Genomic DNA, 21,840 nt, shown 5'->3' on the forward strand with positions numbered 1-21,840 from the left:
GGAGATAATAATAGTACCTACTTTGTAGAGTGGTGGTGAAAATAAAGTGGGGTTAACACATAGAAAATGCATAGAATAGTGCCAAACACAGACCAAACATGCAGTAAACGTCGGCTTCCACCAGGGCCCTGCCAGGGAAGGATGGGGTAAGTTTTTACATTTAACGTAGCAGAGGCTCAAGGAGCTGAAGCCACTTGCCCATGCTGGCGAGTGGCAGAGCAGAGACTGGGGAGCCTGGGTCTGGCCGACTTTGAAGCCAGAGAAGATCTGTTGAGCAGATGAGAGCCTTGATGCCACGGTGCTCAGCAGAGGCCTTTTGGGGGACAGGAGAACCCCCTCATGAGGACAGGCCGTGGTGGCCTTCAGTGCCATGCTCCCACAGCCCTGTGGGCAGGCCACGTTTCTGCAGACAAGATCCTGAGGCCTGTGGGTGGGTGTTAGCAGACTGGTCAGGGTAGGCTCTTTGTTTTATGGCCATGCAGAGAATGTGGCCAGAGTCTTCTGTGGTTGAGGTCCCAAGGCAGACCTTGTCGACACAGTCGTTCCTCATTAATTGGGCTGGGTTGAATTTCAGGGCACACTGTCAAGTGGCCGTAACCCCTGCCCTGGAGAGCAGCCCCCTCCCCTCACATCCTGCTATCTGAGGTCGTTGCTATGAGTGTGACCTGCCCAGAGCAGTGATAGGGAAACTCTGGCCTGTGGCCAGGTGGCTCTGGGTCAGCCGTCTCTCTCTCCTGTTCCTGCCCTATCTGGAAACCCCTGCCACCCTCTCCCAGCAGGCCACAGCTTCCCTACCTGGAACCCGGGGGCAGATGCCGGGGAGGCTTCTTCATGCTCATGTGTGCTAATGTGTACTGCATGCTTGCCCTGCGCCTTCCACTGTTCTGAGCACTTTCTGTGTGCCAACTCACCTGCTCTTCACCACTGCCCTGTGAGTAGGTTCTATTCTTATCCCCATTTTACAGGTGAGGGGAAAGCCTTGGCATCCTCCTGGAGAGGCAGCCTGGTGAGGGGAGGAGCACTGACCTTGGAGTTCCAGCCATAGCCCCTTCTGACCCCACAGCACCCTACTGCTGTGATGGTGGGGAGTAGAAAGGGATTTGCCATAAAAGTCACCTACATGGGCAAATGCAGGAGGGGGGACACGGGAAGCCTGCCTGCCTTCCATGAACATTTGTTAAATGCCAGCTCTGTGCCTGGGCTGACTGTGGAGGAAGCTGGACTTTTTTTTTTTTTTTCTTTTTTAGATAGAGCCTTGCTCTGTCACCTAGGCTGGAGTGCAGTGGTACAATCTCAGCTCAGTGCAACCTCTGCCTCTCGGGTTCAGGTGATTCTCATGCCTCAGCCTCCAGAGTAGCTGGGACCACAGGCGCCCACCACCACGCCCAGCTAATTTTTGTATTTTTAGTAGAGATAGGGTTTCTCCATGCTGGGCAGGCTGGTCTCAAACTCCGGACCTAAAGTGATCCACTGGCCTCGGCCCCCCAAAGTGCTGGGATTACAGGCATGAGCCACCACGCCCAACCCAGTTCTTTCATTTTCAAACAAAGTGCATTTGCAGCAGTGTCTCTACGTAGGAGGCAGAGGGTCCTTGGTGGTTAAGAGCCAGGGCCCTGCAGCCAGACTCTAGCTTAGATTTGAATCCTGATTCTACCACTTACCAACTTGGGCAATCATTTCTTTCTATGCCTCAATTTCTGCACCTGTAAAATGGGGCCACAATAGGGCTTAGGACAGTACCTGGCACGCCATGAGCACTCTCAGTAAGTGTTCCTTTTGACAGCGGAGGAGGGCATTGGACAGCTGGGAGCTCTGGGAGGCTCTGAATCCCGAATTTCCTCTTCTTGGGGGAAGAAGACTCTCCCTGAGTCGGGAGTTCAGAACCCTGCCTAACCCACAATGAGATGGTACTTCACACCCACTAAAATGGCTGTCACCAAAAAGACAGTAACAAGAGTTGGCAAGGGTGTAGAACAGTTGGAATCCTTATACACTGCTGGTGGGACTGTAAATAGTGCTTTTGCTGTGGAAAATAGTCTGGTAGTTCCTCGAAAGGTTACCATTTGACATAGTTACCATTTGACCCCCCAGCTACACTCCTAGGTTTACACCTAAGAGGATTGAAAGCATGGGTCCACATGAAATTTGTACCAAAATGTTAATAGCAGTATTATTCATCATAGCCAAAAAGTGGGAACAACCCTAAATATCTATCAGCTGATGAATGGAGAAACAAAATGTGGTATATCTGTGCAATGGAATATTATTCAGCCATGAAAAGTAATGAAGTACTGACATCCTACAACACGGATGAGCCTTAGAAACGTTATGCTGTGTGGAAGAAGCCAGACACAAAGGTCGTATGTTATGTGAATCCATTTACATGAAATGTCCTGGACAGGTAAATCTATGGAGACAGAATATAGATTAGTGTTGCCAGGGGCTGGGAGGAGGGGAAATAGGGAGTGAATGCTAATGGGTACAGGTTTCTTTTTGGGTGATGAAAATGTTGTGGAATTAGATAGTGGTGATGGGTGCACACCTCTCTGAATACGGTAAGAACCACTAAATAGTGCACTTTAAAAGGGTGAATCTTGTGATATGTGAATTGTATCTCAAATTTAAAAAGAAGAGCAAAAAACCAAACTCCTGCAGGATCTGACCCCTCCACCCCCTCTGGGACCCACCCTCACGCATGCTCCATGCATTTACACGAGCAGAGGCCATGCATTTACACGAGCAGAGGCCATGCATTTGTTCATGTTACCCTCCATCCTTCCTTCCTGACAGCCTGTCTTGGGCCGAGATGTGTGCACTTCACAGATGCTGTCACAGGAAGAAACCCAGAGCTTTGGAGCCACGGAGCTGCGTACCCTCCCATTCCTGCCCCTTCCTCTAGGTCTTGGTTTCCTTACCTGAAAACAGGGAGAAAAGGAGGAGGAGAGACTCTGTGGCACAGGGCTGTGATGAGGGGGAGGTGAGGGCTGGCAGTGGCCTGGGGGGCGCATCCAGAGCAGGAGCATCTGACTACTCCATCATCTGCTGGTTCCTCCAGGCCGAGGGCCTTGCGCACTGTAGACGTTCCCATTTGAGGTAGCGTGGTACAGTGGGCTGAGACCCTGGCTGAGCATGTAGTGGCCTCTGCCATCCCCTGATAGAGTCATCCCAGCTCAGAGTCCTGGCTTTGGGTCAGGGAAGCCTGGATTTGAGTCCCAGCCCTTCTTCTGGCTGTGTGACCTTTTGCTGATCACTCAACCTCTCTGTGTTTTAGGGTTGTATATCTCCCCCAGTTCATATGATGAAACCCTAACCACCAATATGATGGCATTTGGAGATGGGGCCTTTGGGAAGTAATTAGGATTAGGTGAGGCCATGAGGGTGGGGGCCTCAGGATGGGAGTAGCACCTTACAAGAAGAGACATGAGAGAGCTTGCTTTCTCATTCCCTGCCATGTGAGGACCCAGTGGGAAGGTAGCTGTCCACAAGCTGGGAAGAGACCTCTCACCGGAAACCAATCATGCTGGCATCTTGATCCCGGACTTGCAGCCTCCAGAACCAGGAGAAATAAATTTCTGTTGTTTTGGCACCCAGTCTATGGTACAGGTTGAGTATCCCTAATCTGAAAACCTGGAATCTGAAATGCTCCAAAATCCAAAACTTTTGAGTGCCAACGTGATGTTCAGTTGGAGCATTTCAGACTTTGGATTTTTGGATTCTCAGGCTAGGGATGCTCAACTGGTCAGTATAATGCAAATCTCCCAAAGTCCAAAGAAATCAAAAGCACTTCTGGTCCCAGGCATTTTGGATAAGGGATATTGACCTTGTATTTTGTCATGGCAGCTGAGCAGACTAAGATCAGGCATCAAGAACAATCGGCTGGGCATGGTGGCTCACGCCTGTAATCTCAGCACTTTGGGAGGCCGAGGTGGGTGGATCATCTGAGTTCAGGAGTTCGATACCAGCCTGGCCAACATGGTGAAACCTGTCCCTACTAAAAATATAAAAATTAGCTGGATGTGTTGGTGCGTGCCTGTAGTCCCAGCTACTCAGGAGGCCAGGGCAGGAGAATTGCTTAAATCTGGGAAGCAGAGAATGCAGTGAGCCGAGATCACGCCATTGCACTCTAGCCTGGGTGACAGAATGAGACTCTGTCTCAAAAAAGAAAAACAAAAAAAACAAAATAAAAAACAAAAAAAACAAAACAAAAAACAATCATGGCTGTAAAACTCATAGCACAGTGCAGTGTGTGGCAGGCACTGTTACTCTTGGGTGGCTCCTTTTATGACTCTGATGGTCATAAAAGGGACCTTGGGCAAGTCACTTCAGTCTCCAACCCCATTTCCTCAGTGGGGTTTGGTGCTGCCCGCACAGGTTCGTGATGAGGGTCAGATGAGATAATCTAGGTCAAGGGGCTCGTAAACCATGAAATGGCATGCTTGTGGAAGTGGCTGAGTTTTTATGGCAGGGAAACGCAGGGAAAGCCTGGTGGAGAGGTGGCAGCAGGTCTGGAGGGCATCCCTGGCTGGAAGCTCCACCCATGGACCTTTCAGGAAGTGGCTTTCTTCTGGCGGCAGCCTCGGTCTACCCGGACCCAGGTGGCAGGGCTGAACAGAGGTCCCTGGCTTGGCCAAGGGCTGGTGTTCTGTGCTCACAAATATCTCACCCCTGATGGGGAAATGGGGCCAGTGCCCACAAGCAGTGGCGCGTGCTTGGAAGGGGCCACCTAGGCGGGGCAGCCAGTCTTCCTCACAGCTTTTTGAACCCTAAGTGAGAGAACCATGGGTTACAGGGAAGGCTGCAGTCAAAAGCTGCCTTCTGGGGAGGGTGAGGGGATATAGACGCAGAGGCTCGAGTTGGCTCCTGTTCCTGTTCCGTGACATCAGGGACTCGGAAGTCTTCCGGGTGGAAAATCACTGCCTGGAACTCCTTCTGCGTCATCCTCTGGAGTGCGTTCTGAGGGGATGTTGCCTGTTGCATTTGTCTTCAGAGCTGTGGCCTAAGGTCCTTCCCCAGCTCTGACATCTCGCACTGGAGCTGGGAGGGCGTGTTCCTGGGAGAGTTTATGAGACTTTCTGGTTGGTTCTTTAATCGTTTCCTGTTTGTTTGCTGTCTGGTCTGGGGCATTGGGGTGGGTGGGGTGGGGAGTCCTCGGAATGTTGGCCTGGGCAGCACAGAAGAGGGCAGATGTCAGGAAACGGATGTGGAGACAGGGAGGTTTTCAAACGTGAGGGCTTTGGTTGCTAGAATAACCCTGCTCTGTCCCCATCCCAATACACGTCCTTGTATTTTACATAGAGTGTTCGTTGTAGCGGTTAGAACCACTGGCTCTGAGCCCAGTTCCACCTCTTATGGGCTCTGTGACTTTAGCAAGTTGCTTAACCTCTCTGTGCCTCTGTTCCCTCATCTGTAAAATAATCAGTAAAAGTGTAGTAGCACTTACCTCCTAGGTTGTTGCTAGGATGAAGTGAGGCGATACGTGCAAAAGTGTTTAGGACAGTGTCCGCACCGAGTATATGCTAAATAAGTGTTAGCTGGACTGTGGAAGGAGTGTGATGGATGGGTAGGTCCTTCCAGAAGAGCTGTTTCTCCTTCCTCCTCTGCTATGTAGTTTAGCTCCATGGATGCTTCTTGAGCCCTGAGCAGGGGTTGGATCTCTGCTGGGGGTGGATCACATCCTGAACCTGTCCCAGGAATGTTCACAGCCTGGGTAAGGGGAGGCCCCAGAACAGACAGTGGCCCCCAGAGGAGGGTGGGACTCGAGGGGGTGGCACTGAACCATGCTTTGAAGGGTGAAGAGAGGTCCTTTAGGCAGAACGGTGGGGAGGAACTGCATGTGCAAAGCAACTGGAATAGGAAATGAAAGTTGGCAGCAGAGTGAGAACCTCAGAGGGCCTTGAATGCCAAGCTAAGGAAGTCCCAACTCTGCCAGTAGGCAGGGGGAGTCTCTGAAGGATTTTGGGCAGGGTGACCCACTCAGGTTGGCATTGCTGTCTTTCCTCCACTTTCCTTACAGAGCCTGCTATTGTGTCATTCTTGGGGTTTGTTGCTGTGACCGTCTTCCCACTATCCAGACAATGTCCAAAAGTTCTTGTCCTGCCTCCTCCCAGCTCCCTCCCGTGGTCTTGAGAGAAGTAGTCCTCAGTGGTTATTGAATTCATTTATGAATCCACCCAGTGAATATGGACACACCTCCTATAAAAATACTGGTCACCATGCTAAGCACAATGAAGGGGCATCTCGAGAGGGGCTGCATGGGGATGCCACGTGGAAGGTATTCTGTGCCCAGACTCATGTGGCCATCTCGAGAGGCTGTCAGCCAGGGTTGAAAGGCGAAAGTCTTTAAGAGACAGAGTTCTGCAGGAGTTCCAAGAGTGGATGATGACCTGTTCCAGCTGGGGGAGGCAGGCAAGGCTCCGTGTGGGAGGTGGGCCCTTGAGCGCTGGCGGGAAGGGAGTTCCAGGCGGCATGGGCAAAGTGTAATGGTGGGAAAGCAGACAGCACGTATGAGGACAGCAGTGAGCTCTGCTTGGCTGCACGGAAGGGCACGTGGAGGGAACGGAGAGAAATAAAGTTGGAGGGCCTCATGAGCATGGCCGGGTGGGGTGAGGGTGGGGGAGTTTGATTTATTTTCCTGTAGGTAGAGGGGGCCATGGAGAGTTTTTAGCTATGCTTTGGTAAGATTAATTTTCACACCCTGTGGTTCTTTGGAGAAAGGGCAAGTGGTGCATTTTTCGATCTTTCAGATGGGTCTGGGTTGTGGATCCTGTGTTTGCAGAAAGGTAACTTGTTACGTGAAACCTCTGTAAAAATCCTCAGATTTCTGCCTTAATGAAGGAGGCAATATTTCTCCCTTAGATTCCTTAAAACTTGAGTTTCAAGTGGGGAATAGTGATGCATAATTTATTTCTTCTGGTGCTTGATCAGATATCTCAAGGGAAAGAACAGGAAGGAATTAGTGAGATCTATATTACAATTTAATTGCTTGAAGGAAAAATATTATTTTTTATTGTTAGCCATTAGCTGCTTCTAGTTTTATTAAACTCAGGCCTGTGCCGAGCAAAGCATTAACTGCTTGGAGCTCGCCAGCTCCCTGAGGGGAGGGAAACCTTCAGAACTGTCCCACCTTGTAAAGCAGGGGTAACTGCTGGGAGTGGAGAAGCCCTGGGGATTTCATGCATTGGAGACATTTCTGGACTTGGAGTGCAGCCTCCTGACTGCGAGTCTGCCTGCATTCTCAAGAGATGCTCTGGCACCCACAGCTAGGGGCTAAAGAGGGCCAGGAAAGGCCCCTGGCCCCTGGGTCAGGCAGACCTGAGCCTCTCCTAAGATGAGTGATCTTGGCTGCATTGCTTAATCCATCTTAACAGATGAAGAGTTTTCATTTCTAGAGGTAGTTGCCAGAGCTAAATGAAACACTGTATATAAACCCAATACCCTTGTATTCAGTGGGTGCTCAGTAAAAGCCAGTTTTTGGGTCCCGGTGCGGCACACTTCTCCAGGCCATCTCCCCTCCTTTGTTCTGGCTCTGGGCTCCAAGCTCTTGTCTACCACCCCGCGCCCCTCCTGCCTTCCTGAACTGGACCTGGGGCCTCCCAGGACACAGGGTGGAGGGAAGAGGCCCAGGGTCGGGCTGAGCCCTCCGCTGTGCTGACATTCACTGCTCGGTGCCTGCTACTTATGTGGCAGTCATGGCACCAGTGAGATGGGTCCCTGCCTTCAGGGAGCTCCCAGCTGGCTGGCTGAGGACAGACAAGTCGCTGCCGTAGTGCCCTGTCCGTCACCTTCTTCTGGTTAGGTCTTCAGCTCACCCAGCCTGGAAGTGACTCCCCTTGACCTCTGCTTCTCTCTCATGCCGCTCCTTCATGCTTCACTACCAGTTAGTGTTTCGTACACATCCTCCCCTTAGACTTGCACCACGAACTTGGAGGCCTCTCACTCCCCTTTTACACATGGGAGCTGCAAGCTCTCGAGGTGAGATGATGGCCTGTGGTCACATAAGTGGGGATTTGGGCCGCACAATCCAGAGCAGCTGAGAGTAGCAGAGCCTGGGGGCTTTCCTCTTCCTCAACCCACCCCCACCCCAGCTGACAGTCGGCCTGCAGGGCTTCGTTACACACACAGGGCTTTTTAAACAGATGCGGGCCTACTGTGGATTGTAATGGTTTCATTGACTTGCCTTCTCTGACTTATTAGGAACCACTTGCTGCCTGGCCGTGGTCCCTAGTGTCTGGGGAGGTAGTGAGCCAGTATATATATTTATGTATATTTAGAGATTGGGGTCTCACTGTGTTGCCCAGGCTGGAGTGCAGTGGCTGTTCGCAGGCATGATCGGAGCCGCCGATGTTTTCAGCCACCCTTCCGTACCAGTACCGTTGTCCTGTGCAACATTTCATGCTTACCAAGTGACCCTACAGCCTGGATTTTTTGAGGCAGCGTTAATTTACTATGATAGTGAGAATTTAGCTCCTGCTAGTGTGTGTGCAGGACTGTGCTGTGTGCCCCACGTAGCCCAGTCTGTAATAACTCCTTCTACCCCAAGTCCCAGGTCCGAGCCCTTGAGCAGCCTGCCCAAGGCCACACAGCCTGTAGGAGGTGGAGCTGGGACCCCAGCGGTGTCTGCCCAGCTTGGGCTTTCTTCCTGGGTGGTGCTGCCGCCTCAGCAGGGCCCCCTCTGCATGAGCTTAATTCATGGGCTGGGCCCAGCTTGGTACCCAGAAGGTCAGGTCAGCAGGGCTTTCCTGGGCCAGCAGGGACACTGGGTGCAGCCCATTGAGAAGAGAAGGCAGAAAGGGTCCCTGGCAGGGCCAGCCGGCTCGCAGAAAGGGAGTGAGGAGGTATAAGCTTGGACTTGAGTCCACAGGGTGAGGTATGGGGAGGGGAAGAGAACAACCGCGTTCTGAGCACCTACGGTGTGCTGTGTGCTTTGCTGATGTCTTCTCTCCTTGTCACCCCTCCCCCAGTGCCCCTGCCGTTTCTCACCTAGAGGGCCCACCCCCTCCATTTGGCCAACTTCCATTGGTCTTTCAAACTCATTCAGGGCCATCCTAGACCTGCCCTGACCCCAGATTGGGCCAGAGCCCCTTCTTTGGGTCCCTGCAGTCCCTAGAGTGTCCCTCCATGCAGCACTGGGCACCTGTGTGGTGGCCGCCTGTTGCCTGTCTCCCCTACCAGGCAGTAGACTGCAGGGGCCGGGACTGTTTCCTCCTCTTCATGAGCCCAGTGCCCACCGTGAGGCCTGGCCCAGGCAGGCGCTCAGGGAAAGCTTGTTCAGAGTGACGGTGATGACACAGCCTCCTCATGTCTGCGTCATGTTTCCTATTTCCCAAAGCATCTTCTCATCGAGGTCACTTTGAGCGGCACAGCCATCTGGAGGGTTAGGTAAGGCAGCGATCGATGAAAAGGCACGCTTTCCAGATGGGGGCACTGAGGCTCAGGAGGCCACCCAGTGCGGTGGTAACAGAGCCCGGCCTCGACATCCCGGGCTTCCTGCACCATCCCCTCCCCTCTTCAGTGCCGCCAGAGCGCCTGCTTTATGATGCCCACACCCTTGGCGACCCCGAGGCCGGGACTGCTTGTAATCAGATTGCCTTCCTCCCCACTGAGCTCATGCTGCTGAGGGAATGGAAATTTGGATCTGTGGGCGGGGGTGAGAGGCTGGGCTGTGGGGGCAGCTCTGGCTGGGGTGCTGTGGGACCAGGATGGGATGTGGTGGCTGGGGGAGCATGCCAGAGCCAGATTTAGCAGTTCTGGCCTCTGGCCGCAGGGGCTGCTGAGAACCATCTCAAGTGGTTGGCCAGATGCCTGCCCCTCAGGGCTGGGTGTCCAGAAGGTTTGGGATGGTCAGCAGCAGGGAAGATGGATCTTCTGAGGTTAAGTTGGCCATGTTGGTGGCCTCCAGAGACTGAATGCCCCCAGGGAGACCTGGGTTCAAGTCCTGCCACTGACTTGACATGGGGCCATGGCAAGTTACAGCCCTTCTCTGCCTCAGTTTCCTCATCTGTAAAGTGGGATAATAGTCTCAGAAGGGGCTGTAGGGAGGATTAAATTATGAAACAGTGCGTGTAACGTATGGAGCCACGATGATTTCCTTGTCTGCAGAGTGGAATGTACTTTGCCCTGCTTCTCTCTCTGGGTTGATACGAGGTCTCGACGAAGCACCCTCACACTGTGAAGTGCTGTGCACCTGTGAGGGACATACCTTCCCTCAGAAAAGATGGACATGGATGTAGAGGGATAGAAAAGGGCTCTGGAGGTGCTTCCTGGGATGGGATGGGCCCCTGGGAGTCCATTGACAGAGAGGCCAGTCCAGCCAGTGAAGATTGAGTGGGTTTCTCGAAGACTTTGGGGTTTGCTTAGGGTGGCGGTGCCTACCATCCAGAGAACTGGGCCTGTAGGGACCTTGGGCAAGCGTGGGGTTCCAGCCCAGTGGGGAGAAAGCAGGCCCGAGCTAGGATGGCCTGGGTTTCCCCAACTTCCCTTCTTCACAGCCAACTTCTAGCCAAGCCCTCCAAAAACTCACCCCTACCTGGGTCAGGGTCCCCCACTTCCACTCAGGCTAGAGCCCACACCCTCAGTATCCCTCCCCCAGCTACACCCACAGTGGCTGAGAATCGGGGCTGCTGGAAGCCCCATTTCTCAGCACAACCCCAAACTCTAAATCAGGGACAATAGTGGCACCCACCAGGCAAGGCTGGGTGAAGGTTACTGTAACCCTGTAGGGTAACACATTAATGTGTGTAAAGCACATAGTAAGTGCTCAATAATTGCTAGCTATGTTTATTGTTATCGTTACGTCCTTCAGGTTATTACCACATTCTTTCCATGCACATCTCAAGTACATTGGATACCATTGCTATTTTATGGTTGTGTTGAGTCCTTTTACTCTTCAGGCAGTGGGGAGCCATGGAGGGATTTTGAGCAGGGATATGACATAGGGTTGAGCTCCAGGATGCTGAATCTGGCAGTGAGTTTAAGCCTCATTACGTGGTGTGCTTCGTTCAAAGGGGCTTTATTGTTCTATAGTAGTTTTAGAAATAGCTTTTCAAACCCTTCCCTCTTTAGGTGGGGAAAAAGAGAGGTTGGATGAGAAGGAAAAGAAAGCTTGTGTTAGGAAAAAGGGAGGCAGTTTGAGGGGTCAGGTATTTAACAGAGATAGGGAGAACTGCAGAGTGGGCTGCAGGCTGGGTGTGAAATTGCCAGACACTGTCTCCAGGTTAGATTATAGGTGTGGAACTCCCCGCTCCTCCACGACTCCTGTCCATATGGGCCTTGCTGCTGCCATGGTGGGACTAGAGTAATGGTAATATACATCTCTCTATGCTTTCAGAGACACAGTCACTGGGGCGGAGTTGGTTTAACTGTGGAACCTGGTAATGCTGGGTGGGTGTGACTCTGGGTTGGAGTGGGGGTAGGAGGGAGGTCAGGATTGGCCATGAAAGGAATATAGAGGCCATTTAGAGAAACTGCAAATTCAGTAAGGTGGAGCTGTGCAGAAATGAAGGACCCTTTATTAGCAAATCCGAAGCTCGGCCAGTGTATGATTTGATGCTGGCTGAGTGGCTGCAGGGAGTGGCTGGTGGAAAAGGTGTGGAAGCTCCAGGCGAGGGGGTTGTTGGGAGAGGGAGAGGGAATGGAGGAGGAGCAGTGGTGGAGGAGCTCATGGATGTGGGAGCGCGTGGAGCAGCAGGGGGCTCAGCTCCTCCCAGTCCGTGTGAATCTGGGATCCTGGGCCCGGGGTCCTCATCATCTCCAGTGATTCTGCTCATGGAGTCCAGAGTGGGCCCAAGACTCTGAGGGCAACAGGCAAAAGGCCAGACTTTGAGGAACATGGATTTAGGTTCATGTGTGTCTCATGTGGTGGTGGGAGGGGGGATGATGAGATGAGCAGGGCTGGGTCAGATGCGGATCAGTGGGCAGCAGGTGGTGAGAGAGGCTGGGCCTGGGCACTGAAGCCCCCACTGTGGGTACAGCTGGAGGGACACAGCGGGGGTGCGCCCTAGCCTGAATCTCTACAAAATTTTTTGTAGAGATGGAGGTCTTGCTGGGTTGCCCAGGCTGGTCTTGAACTCCTGGCCTTGAGTGATCCTCCTGACTCAGCCTCCCGAAGTGTTGGGATTATAGGCATGAGCCACGGCGCCTGGCCTCTCCCTTCCTTTTTGACAGGCAGTGTGGGCAAGTGCTTGAGGAGGAATGTGGACCCTGGAACCTGGGTTTGCTTCATTCCTGCTCCTTCACTGCTAGCTGGACAACGTCAGGAAGATTACCTGTGCTTCAGTTGCCCCAGCTGGAAAAAGGGGGACATAATTGTATCTACCTCAAGGGGTTGTTGTGAGGATTACATGTCTAGATTTATGCAAAGCGGTTGGAGTGGCACCTGGTTTTTATTATTCCTGCTCCAGCCACACCCTTGGACAGTTCTCACATCGACATCATCGCCTGTTTCCAGTGATGCCAACCCCTCTGCTGGAATGCCCTTTCCTCCTTCTCTGTCTGTTAAGGCCAGTTCAAATGTCCTGCCTCCTGAGTCTCATTTTCTCAGCCGAAAACAGGGGTTAATCATCGCTGCCCTGCCTGCCTCTCTGGATGACTGAGGGAAAGAGAGACAGCCCTGGCATTCTGAACAGCACTGGACAGCGCAGGCTGCGCCACAGTGTCCTGCTTGTTCTGTCATGTGCATTGCCAGATGCAGACGTTGAAGCCAAGAGGTGCTGTGGTTAAAGTGTCCTTTCTCCACCCTCCAAACTGACCATTTGGTGGCCAGTTCAGGCAGAGGCCATTTGAGATTTGGTTCCTGAAGCAGCCCCCGCCACGTCTCATATGAGGCCAGTGGAAGCCGCCCCAGCTGTGTCCTGCAGCACAGGTCTTCACAGAACAAGGGCCTTGGAGACCACCCTCTTCCCCATCATGCGCTGATGGGGGCAGTGGAGCCTGGGGCAGTGAGCCATCCCTGCCTGTGGCCCTGAAGATGCGGTGTCGTGGTGCCGAGCGTTGCTGGGCGGTGAGGCTCCCTGGCCTGATGCCATCACTGTGCACATGTGGTTGATGTTTGATTCCTGTTCTTTACCCTTTCTAGCCTATGCTGGGGATCCAGAGATAAATCAGCTTCAGGCATGACGCAGGGAGCTCACAGCAGAGGGGGCAGGCCACCAGGTATCAGATAATGACCACACAGTGTGACTCAGGGTCAGGGAGCCCAGTGCAAGGTGTGAGAGAGCTTCATTTGGGAAGAGATAGGCTTGTGTTGGCCTGACAGCAAGGGGAAAGGCATTCCGCTCACTACATGTAGCCCAGAGGTGCACAGTGGTGGGGATAAACCGGCTCTGAAGGGCACATGTGGGCAAGTGAAGGCTGGTGAGGGCCAGGGGCCTGAGGGCCAGGCTGAGCTCCTAGGACCTCATCTGCAGGGGCCAGTAATGGGCGCTGAGATGCCTCTCAGAGGGGCCTGGTGGGGGTAACACATCACAGATGCCATGCTCCTGGACAGGAGAGGTCTGGTCTCAGGCTGTTACTGTGGGCCCAGAGAGGGGCTCGGTTTGCCTAGCGTCACACAGGGCATTGGTACTGCCTGTGGCCAAATGGAGAAGTAAGTCTTTGTTTGGGCTAAGTGTTGAGAATGAAGACCTCTTGAGCGCTTGCCTTCTACTGTTCTCAGGCAGAAAAGTCACAGTGCAGATCTTGCTGGGACTCCCTGTCTCTGTGGTCACTTGCTCTGGTCTGGCCGGCTCTCAGCTCAGGATGTTTCTGGGTGGGAAGATACACGGGACTCAACAGGTGGGTCAACTTGGTAGACAGTGGAGGGCTGCAGCCAGGAGGGAGGACTGGAACCAGAGCCCAGCCAGGGTAAATGCTTCTTGCCAGGAGAAGGAGGGCAGCTGCTGTGAGTCCTGCCCAGGCAGGTGGTGCCTCTGTGAAGCCTCTGAGGCCTCCTTCCCTCTGACTGGGCTGTGGCTCCTCTGTATGCCCACTGCCCCCTGCTTCGTTCCATCACAGCACTTACTGCTCTGAATTGAAACTCTCCACGTCTCTCTTTCTAATGACTGTTGAATGAGTGTTGAGGTGCATGGACCAACTGTACCTTTGGGCTGGTCTCTTAACCTGCCCCACCCTGTGAGGGTGGAGTGTAAGGAGACCATCAAACGACCTGAGAGAATGTGCTCAGCCATCCACAAAGTGCTATTGAAAGCAGGGGGCTTGAGGAAGAATGTGGACCCTGGAGTTCTAAGACTACTGTGACAGTTTTATTCCCCAGCCATGCCTGGCCCAGAGTCTGGCCTGGGGGTGTGGCTGGTGCCTCTGCACTACTCTTGGGCCTTCATGGATTCTGCCAGCAGGTGTCCTCAAGGTGCCCCCAAATGAATTCGCTGCCATTGGGCAAGATCAGGCACTCAGTAAAAATTGAAAAACGAGTGGTGCAGCCCTTTTAGAATTTTTCTGGCAGGTTTTCTGGTTTTCACAGAAAACATCCCCCCCACACAAAAACCAATTTAACAACTACTTATTTAGCAGGTTTTTCCTTAGCGCCTCTTCTTGTACATGACACCGTATGGGGGCTGTGGGCCTGCCCTGGAGGAGCTCAGGGTTTCCTGGGGAAAGCAAGACAGTCACCCATCAGCGTGAGACCAGGGAGGAGGAATGTGCTGTGGAGCTCGGGAAGGACATCCTAGTTCTCAGTCGGGAGACCAGGGAAGTCTTCGTGGAGGAGGGGGCATTGGGCCCGGGCACTAAGGAATGGGCAGGAGAGCAGAGAGGGTGGTGGGAACGGTGGCACAGAGGCTGGGGGACTGGGTGTAGTCCCTAGTCCCTGGCTCAGCAGGACTGCACAACTGCACGAGGGGAGAGCCCCCTTCCACCCGCCACGTCTTCCCCTTTCCCCACCTCTACCCTGCAAAGTGCTCAGAGCACATTTTGCAGGGACTAGTCAAAATACAGACTCAGACGGATTTATCCCCCGTGAGCCCACACTCGCATTCCTGGGCACAGGAGGGAGCGATGAGCCCGTGGGGATGTTTGCAGAGAAAACAGAAACGAATGAGTCTGGTGTGCTCTTCTTGAATCAGGGACCGAGCGGGTGTCAGCACGCCACACACAGGGCCAGAGCCTGCCGAGCAGGAAACGCGCTGGGGCAGGGCCAGTCTGGCCTCCAGCGAGGCAGCCCCAGTTCCTCAGCCTCGACAGCACAGCACGGTGATCTTGATGGCTCCAGGGAGGGCCAGAGGCTGGGTCCTCCGGGCTTGAGGTGGGGCTAGGGGCACAGCCGGGCCCGCTTGCGTCTAGGACTCTTCCTCATCTATGATATGGTGGACGCCACCAGCTCCCCGAGTTGGGGTGAGAGATGCGGGGAGGTCAAGCACCTGTGCCTGGGAGCCTGCACAAGTGGGAGCAGTTGTCACTGTCCCCTGGTGACATGGGGGCCTGGGGCAGAGAACACCCTGTGATACCTGGTTAACTGGAACCCCCGTTAACCAGAACTCCTGCCCACTGTCCGTCCCTTCGTGAAGGAGGTGGCTAGATGCTATGGGAAGACCCTGGCTGGGTGGTGGGCGGCGGGGGCTCTGACCTGGCGCTGCCCCTTCCTAGCTGGGGGGACCCATTGCATGTAAGCGGACCTTGTGGTTTGGGGAAGAGAACGCACAGAACCACCCGACAGCAGGGGGCCCTTCAGGAAGCTCCTCGGCTCTCACAGGGTGAGGAGAGCGGGGATGTACTCGGGTCTTCCATGAGGAGTTATTGTGGGGGCGCAACTGTGCAAGGCCTGACACGGCCTTGGTGAAGCGGGGCTGGCTGGTTGGACCGGGTGATAGATGTTGTCTCAGAGTCTCCTTGGAATGACTGGGAGTAAATAATTAGTGAAAGAACTCCATGGGAATCCCTTAGGAGACTCTTTCTTTCTTTCCACTGCCCACCCCCTAAAAATGTCTGAGAGACCCAGGTGGGCGGGTGGTGCCTTGCAGGGTATGAAGGGCCTTGGGAGCTGGGACTACTTCCGTCCTCCTCTGCCCAAGAGGCGAGCGGCCCCTTCCAAGTCCAGCTCTCCTGCTTGGCTCTGGTTCTGCTCCCACAGTGATTCTCTCGTTTGCCTCATCCTGGGAAAACCTTTCCTTAACTTCAGGAGATTCCGGGTTCCAGTCCATGCTCTGCCCCTCGGAGGCTGTGTGACCTCGTCGAAGTTACTTGGCCTCTCTGAGCCTCAGTGGCCTCATTGGCAGTGGAGTAGCTCTTGGGAGCCTCCTATACACAGCTCTGGAATCCACTGTGTACCAGGGCAAAGAAAGGGCTCAACACTGTCAGGAAGTTCAGTTAGGTGATGGACACGGTGATCCTGCAGGCCACAGTCCCATCTCCCTAGCATGGTGGACAAGGCCCTTGGTGATCTGGCCACAGCAAACTTATTGCCCCACCCCTGCCACCGTTCAGGCCACTTGGAACATTTCCCATCCTCTGAACCCGTCACACGTTCTCATGCTTCTGTGCCTTTGCATGGTCACTCTTTTCTTGGCTGGAGAGCTCCTATTTCTCTCTTAAACCCAGCTCAGATGCTCCCTCTTGGACTCCTTCCTGTCTCTTTCAAGCAGAGTCAGTTCCCCTGGCCAGAGATGAGCACTGTTTTCCCTGCATTCCAGTTTATCTGCTTCCCTCGCTGCCTCCCCCACAGTCTGTGAGCTTCCCAAGGAGAGGGAGAGGATCTGATTCATCTGTGCCTCCAGGGCCCAGCTCAGGGTCTGCCACCAACCAAGCAAGGACCATTTTCCTGTGCTCACAAGGACCTCTGCTCTCTTTCCTAACCTTCTTTCCCACTTTGGAGGGAGAAAGCACTGCGGATGAGAACAAAGCAATGTCCTCCATCAGAGAGGCTAGGGGGCTGGTGGAAAGTGGAGTAGGCTGAGCCGGAGGGGAGAATTGTGCCGTGTGGAGCTGAAAGATAACAAGGGGCCACGGTCTGACTTGGCAGTGCGTGGCCTCCAGAATGGGCTGCAAGGGAATCTTCCTTCCCTCCTTCCTTCCTCCCTCATTTACTGAGTACCCAGCTTCAGGGCAGTCATAGCTCCGCTCCGTGGGGAAACAGTGGAGCATGAGAGAGAACCTCCTAAAGGGGCTTTGCAGTCTGGTGGGAGAGATGGAAGGAACAATGGCCATAGGTGGGCAGCTGGGATCATGGCTGCGGGAGTGGAGAGCGGCCAGTGAGCAGCCTGGTGGTTGACAGGGAGAGGAAACTAGATGAAGGGCCGGGGCAGAGGGGGAGGGCAGGTTTCTGACGGAACCCATGCATGAGAGGGAGTGGGGAGAATCTGAGGTGGGGCTGGCCACAGGCTGGCTGGAGGGCTCAGCAGGGAGCAGTTCCTGAGGCCAGATGGCTCAGCACAGTGGCAGCGGCTCCCAGCAGATCTGGCTGCGGGATGGAGGACAGATTGAAGGGCCAGTCAGGGGCAGGAGCCTCAGACCGTGGTAGCGGTGGCCAGCGCTGAAGCCGCTGGGGAGAGGAGGGGATGGGTTAGGACCCACTATTTGAGACCTGACAACTGACTGGATGTGAAAGCTGAGGGTGAGGGAGACAGTCACAGGCAAGGAGGGAAGTGACAGTTGTCTCAGGAAATAACTTGTTGGAAGAGAGGGGAAAAAACACAAATAACTCAGCAGGGATCTCTGCAACTCAGGGTAATTTTGGCTTCGGAGAGTCAGCCTGCTAATCAGATTGTAAAAATCAGGTACCAGGGTTTTTGCAGAAAATGCAGCAGATCAAAGCCAGGGTCGATTAGGCTCTGATTAAACATTGCCGAGGAGGTCAGACTCATTACGGAGGAATGTACACAGGCCGGCAGCGCTGACGGGGGATAATAACAGATCGCGCCCGGCAGCGCAGACACCACGGCGCTCTGGGGACGCGGTCCTCCGCGGCGGGGCGGCCACAAGGAATGGTATGTCCGCGGGCTCCAAAGGGAGTGAAGGTGCAGGGGTGTGTGGCAGCATGTAGGGTCAGCTGCGTGCTGTCTAGTCTCCTCTGTGGCCTCTGGATGGGGAGTGCTCCTGTGAGCTGGGCATTGGCAGAGGTCAGCCAGGACACCCGTCTTGCTGTCTTTCACCTTTACCTGCTTGCTCATGGCCTTTTTGCTGGGGGAAATGCCTCCCCACCCTCTTCTTTCTTCTGTGTCCCTCCCAGAACTCTGCCAGCATCTCCTCCAGGAAACCTTCCCTGACTTCCACCCCAGGTCAGGTGTCTCCTCTGGGTCCCCACAGCCTCAGAGCTCTGGCTTATCTCCCCTCCCATGAGTCTCTTGATGGCAGCATGACTCTCTGTGTCCTCTGTTTCCAGCTCAGGGCTGGGCAGAGTGGATTCACTGATCTGGGCAGAGCCAATTCCCTGAAGCCACACAGCAAGCCAGGCTCCACTTGCCTGCCCTAAAGCAGGCCCAGGACTTCTGCTGAGAGGTGGTCATGGGGTAGGGGTGCTGGGAGCCTGCTGGCCAGGAGGAGAGGAGAGGCAGTTGGCCCACCAGGCTGGTGTGGGAGCTGTATGAAGGAGATTCATGGCAGGGAAGAAGGGAATGAGTGCCAGGCTGAAGAGCCTGGATGTGACCCTGTGGGCACTAGTGAGCCACTGAAAGTTCTTGATTTGAGGTAGTGACAGAAACCAAACTGTGCTTCAGGAGGTACCGGAGGGCCCTCCATTTCTTTGGTGAGAGCAAGATTCTCTAAACAGCCACCCACCCTGGTGGCTTTGACCTCTACTTGTTGCTTCACCTCACAGTGTGAAGTGAGGCTCACCTGCAGTGGTCCCCATGAACCATCTTAAGGGGCCCAGGCTGGTCCTGACCACAAAAAGCCCAGGAGTCAGAGGGAGCAGGGAGACCCCTAGAGGCTTCTAGGCTTTCCCACGCTTTCCCAGGGTTAGGAAAATCGGCTGAATTTGGTTCACACATTCCATAAATACACAACACCTTCTGGGTGCCAGCCCTGTGTTGAGTTCTGGGGAGGCCCTGAGGTTCTAGCAGCCTGGCTCCCTCCAGAGAGGGTAGGAGGAGCTGGACTGCAGAGATCTTGGGGGTGGGGAGGACATGGACCCAGGAATGCCCTGCCCTTCTGAGGGAGACATGGACACCCCCAGGCCTGGCTGGGAACTTTGGAGTTTAGAAGGAAGGAACACAAAAGCCCTTAACCTCCCAGCTGGAATGTGGACACTTCATCCGTCCTGCTCTCCATCTCTACTCCAGCCCCATAAATGTCCAATTTGGGGAAAAGATTCCACTCTAAGCCCCAGCAGAATAAGGTGATTAAGAAACTGAGCTCCATAAAATTGTCCGAGCTCTGGCAGGCGGGGTGGGTCAGGAGAGTCCCTGAGTCTCAAGCCTGGCAAGGACTGTACAAAGCCCTCATCCTTCTAGTCCACATCGTCCCAATGCACAAATCCCTTCTGCAGCATCCCCAGCAAGTGACCACCCACTGTGTGCTTGAGGGTCTCTCTTGACAGCTGCTCAGAACCTCCCCAGGGTACCCAATTCAGTGCTGTGACACTCCATTCCTGACAAGCATTTACCGGGCACCTCGGTCATTCTTTCATTCCACATGCCTGCCCGTGCCAGGTCTTCTGCTAGGGCTAGAAACAGAAGAGCTAAGGCTAGTACCTGCTAACGTCCTTGATGCATGCTGTGTGCCAGACACAGTGCTGATTTATGTGGATGATCTCGTGTGATCCACGTGAGGACTCTCTGAGGTAGGTGGTGCCCTCATTCTCCCCATTTCACAGATGAGGCCTGCAGAGATAGAGTAACTCACTCAGGGTCATGCAGATAATCAGAAGCAGGGCTGGGGCTTGAACCCAGGCTTTGACATCATAGCCTCTGCTCATGGTCATTGTGCTCCACAAGTTAGGAGGCCTTTGGTTGGGGGGCTCAGGCTCTGGGGACTGCCTGCCTGCGGTTATAATCACATTCATGCGGTGTGAGGATGCCCGTTAGGGGGTTACTGAGTGTGAGCGCTTGGATGAGCACCTGGCCATTGGTAGATGTTCAGGAGGTGTTCATGGTGTATATCCACAGTGCAGGTTGGGGAGCCAGGAATGTGTCTGCCAGAAGTGGGACCCCAGACTCCATATGCCAGGACTGAACTCGCCTTCTTTCCTTTCCTTCTAAAGCACGGTGCCACCTTCTGCCTCAGTGCCTTTGCACAGACCATTCCCTTGACCTGGAATCCTCTCCCTTCCTTTGCTGCAGCCTTTGCTCACTATTTCCTCATTCTTCATGTCTCAGTTCATGCTGCTTCTACAGGGAAGACTTCCTGATTCCTCTCCTATGTATACCCCCTTCGTGCCTCTAACAGAGTTGATCGTGTATTATTTGTATGGTTCCTTGATTGCTCTCTGACCCCTCACTAGGTGCTGAGCTCAAGGCAGGGACATCTGTTTAGCTCATCATACAGTTAGGGGCCACAGTCCCTCTGTAGGTAAAATGGCAGGGTTGTCTCAGATAATCTTCGAGTTTCCTTCCTATTCTGGTCTGATTGAATGAGCTACTGCTGCACACTTGTTACGAAAGGCAGCTCCTCCTAGATTAACCAATGGTGAAAGGGCCTCTCCTAAGCCTTTGTCTCCTTGCCTGCCCCTTGGCTCTGCGTTATTGCCCCTGAAGAATCAGTTCAGACAGGAACGTGGGTGTATTCTAATAAGCGAAGTGCTGCCAACTTGCAACGCCAGCACTTAGGGTCTCTGCCAGGGCCCTTGCCATCTGCCTGTGCCTCAGCATCCCTTATGGAGACACATATTGAGAGGTAACCTGCAGAGGAAGGCCCTCTTCTGATTATGTTCAGCTTACTTCAGTCACATCTACAGAACGAGAGGGCCATTCCCCCACCAGAATGTGAGCTCCTCGCGGGGATGCAGGGATGCAGGGACTGTGCCTGATGCACCTTTCATCCCCCCACTCCTTCATGCCTAACACACAACCTGCCACCAGGTGTCAGCTGTGTCAGCGGCTGCTTGCTGGATAGCTGAAGGAGTGAAGAATGCATGGCTGCAAGCGGGTCTGGAGTCGGAGTCGGAGTCCGGTGGTGAGCGGCTGTGTAGAGGCTGAGGGGTGCCTCACCTTTACAACAGGAAGCATCTGTGCAGGGCTGGTGCGGACTCTGCCTGGAACGGCCCCCGCTGGCCAGATGCCAAGAGTTTATTGCATGCAGCACAGCAATTTCAAATTTCCTTTATTTTCTAAGAGCTGACGAATTAGTTGAAAGATTAAGAACACTTGCAAAGTAGCCTACAAAGTGGTTTAAGTTAGTGTAGTATAAACTCAGCACAGAGTGTAGCAGGAAGGGAGGGGAAACAGTCAAAGAAGGCCCCCGAGAGCAGGAACGTATTGCTGGCTGGGTGCAGATGGCTCTACAGAAGAAGAGGATGGGGGAGGAGAAGAGGGGGTTCAGTCCCAGTTGCTCCACCCACCCACAGCAACCTCGAATGCATCTCAGCTCTGAGCCATCTGCTCCCTAAGGGTAGGTCCTCCTGTGTCCCACGCACCTAGAGCAAAGTGGGGGCTTCACAAGTCTTTGTGGGGTGGTTACCACTGGTGGGCTCAAGCCCTTTTCCTGCCTCTCCTTAGTAGTCCTTGAAAAGAAATAGCCATCCTGGAGCTGTGGAAGCTGCAGGAAGTCCAGTCCCCTGCTTTGTCAGCAGAGAGAATATGAATGCTCTCTTTCTTGGCTGCCTGTGACTGTCCAGCCTGGTGGCATCCACTTCTCCCATTTTACTCAGAGTTTTACAGGAATTCTCCCTTGTCTCTGACTTGGGTCCAGGCCCCTTTCTGGCTCCAGCCAGTATATCCCTCCCCACTTGGCATTGTCCTGGGAGCAGGGCGGCCAGTG

The 21,840-nt window shown here is 53.9% G+C and overlaps 1 protein-coding gene and 1 non-coding gene across 9 annotated transcripts in view; both read left to right on the forward strand.

The window, feature by feature from the left end:
* Positions 1-21,840, forward strand: part of GLIS1 (GLIS family zinc finger 1) — a 236,628-nt gene that overhangs the window by 35,646 nt on the left and 179,142 nt on the right. The window lies entirely within an intron of this gene.
* LOC112438410 (U7 small nuclear RNA) lies at positions 14,404-14,466 on the forward strand. Its single transcript, XR_003026834.1, has one exon. It is a non-coding gene; the product is annotated as a U7 small nuclear RNA (small nuclear RNA).

Source organism: Pan paniscus, chromosome 1 (genome assembly GCF_029289425.2).
Source record: "Pan paniscus chromosome 1, NHGRI_mPanPan1-v2.0_pri, whole genome shotgun sequence".
In the NCBI taxonomy this organism is placed as follows: domain Eukaryota; kingdom Metazoa; phylum Chordata; class Mammalia; order Primates; family Hominidae; genus Pan; species Pan paniscus.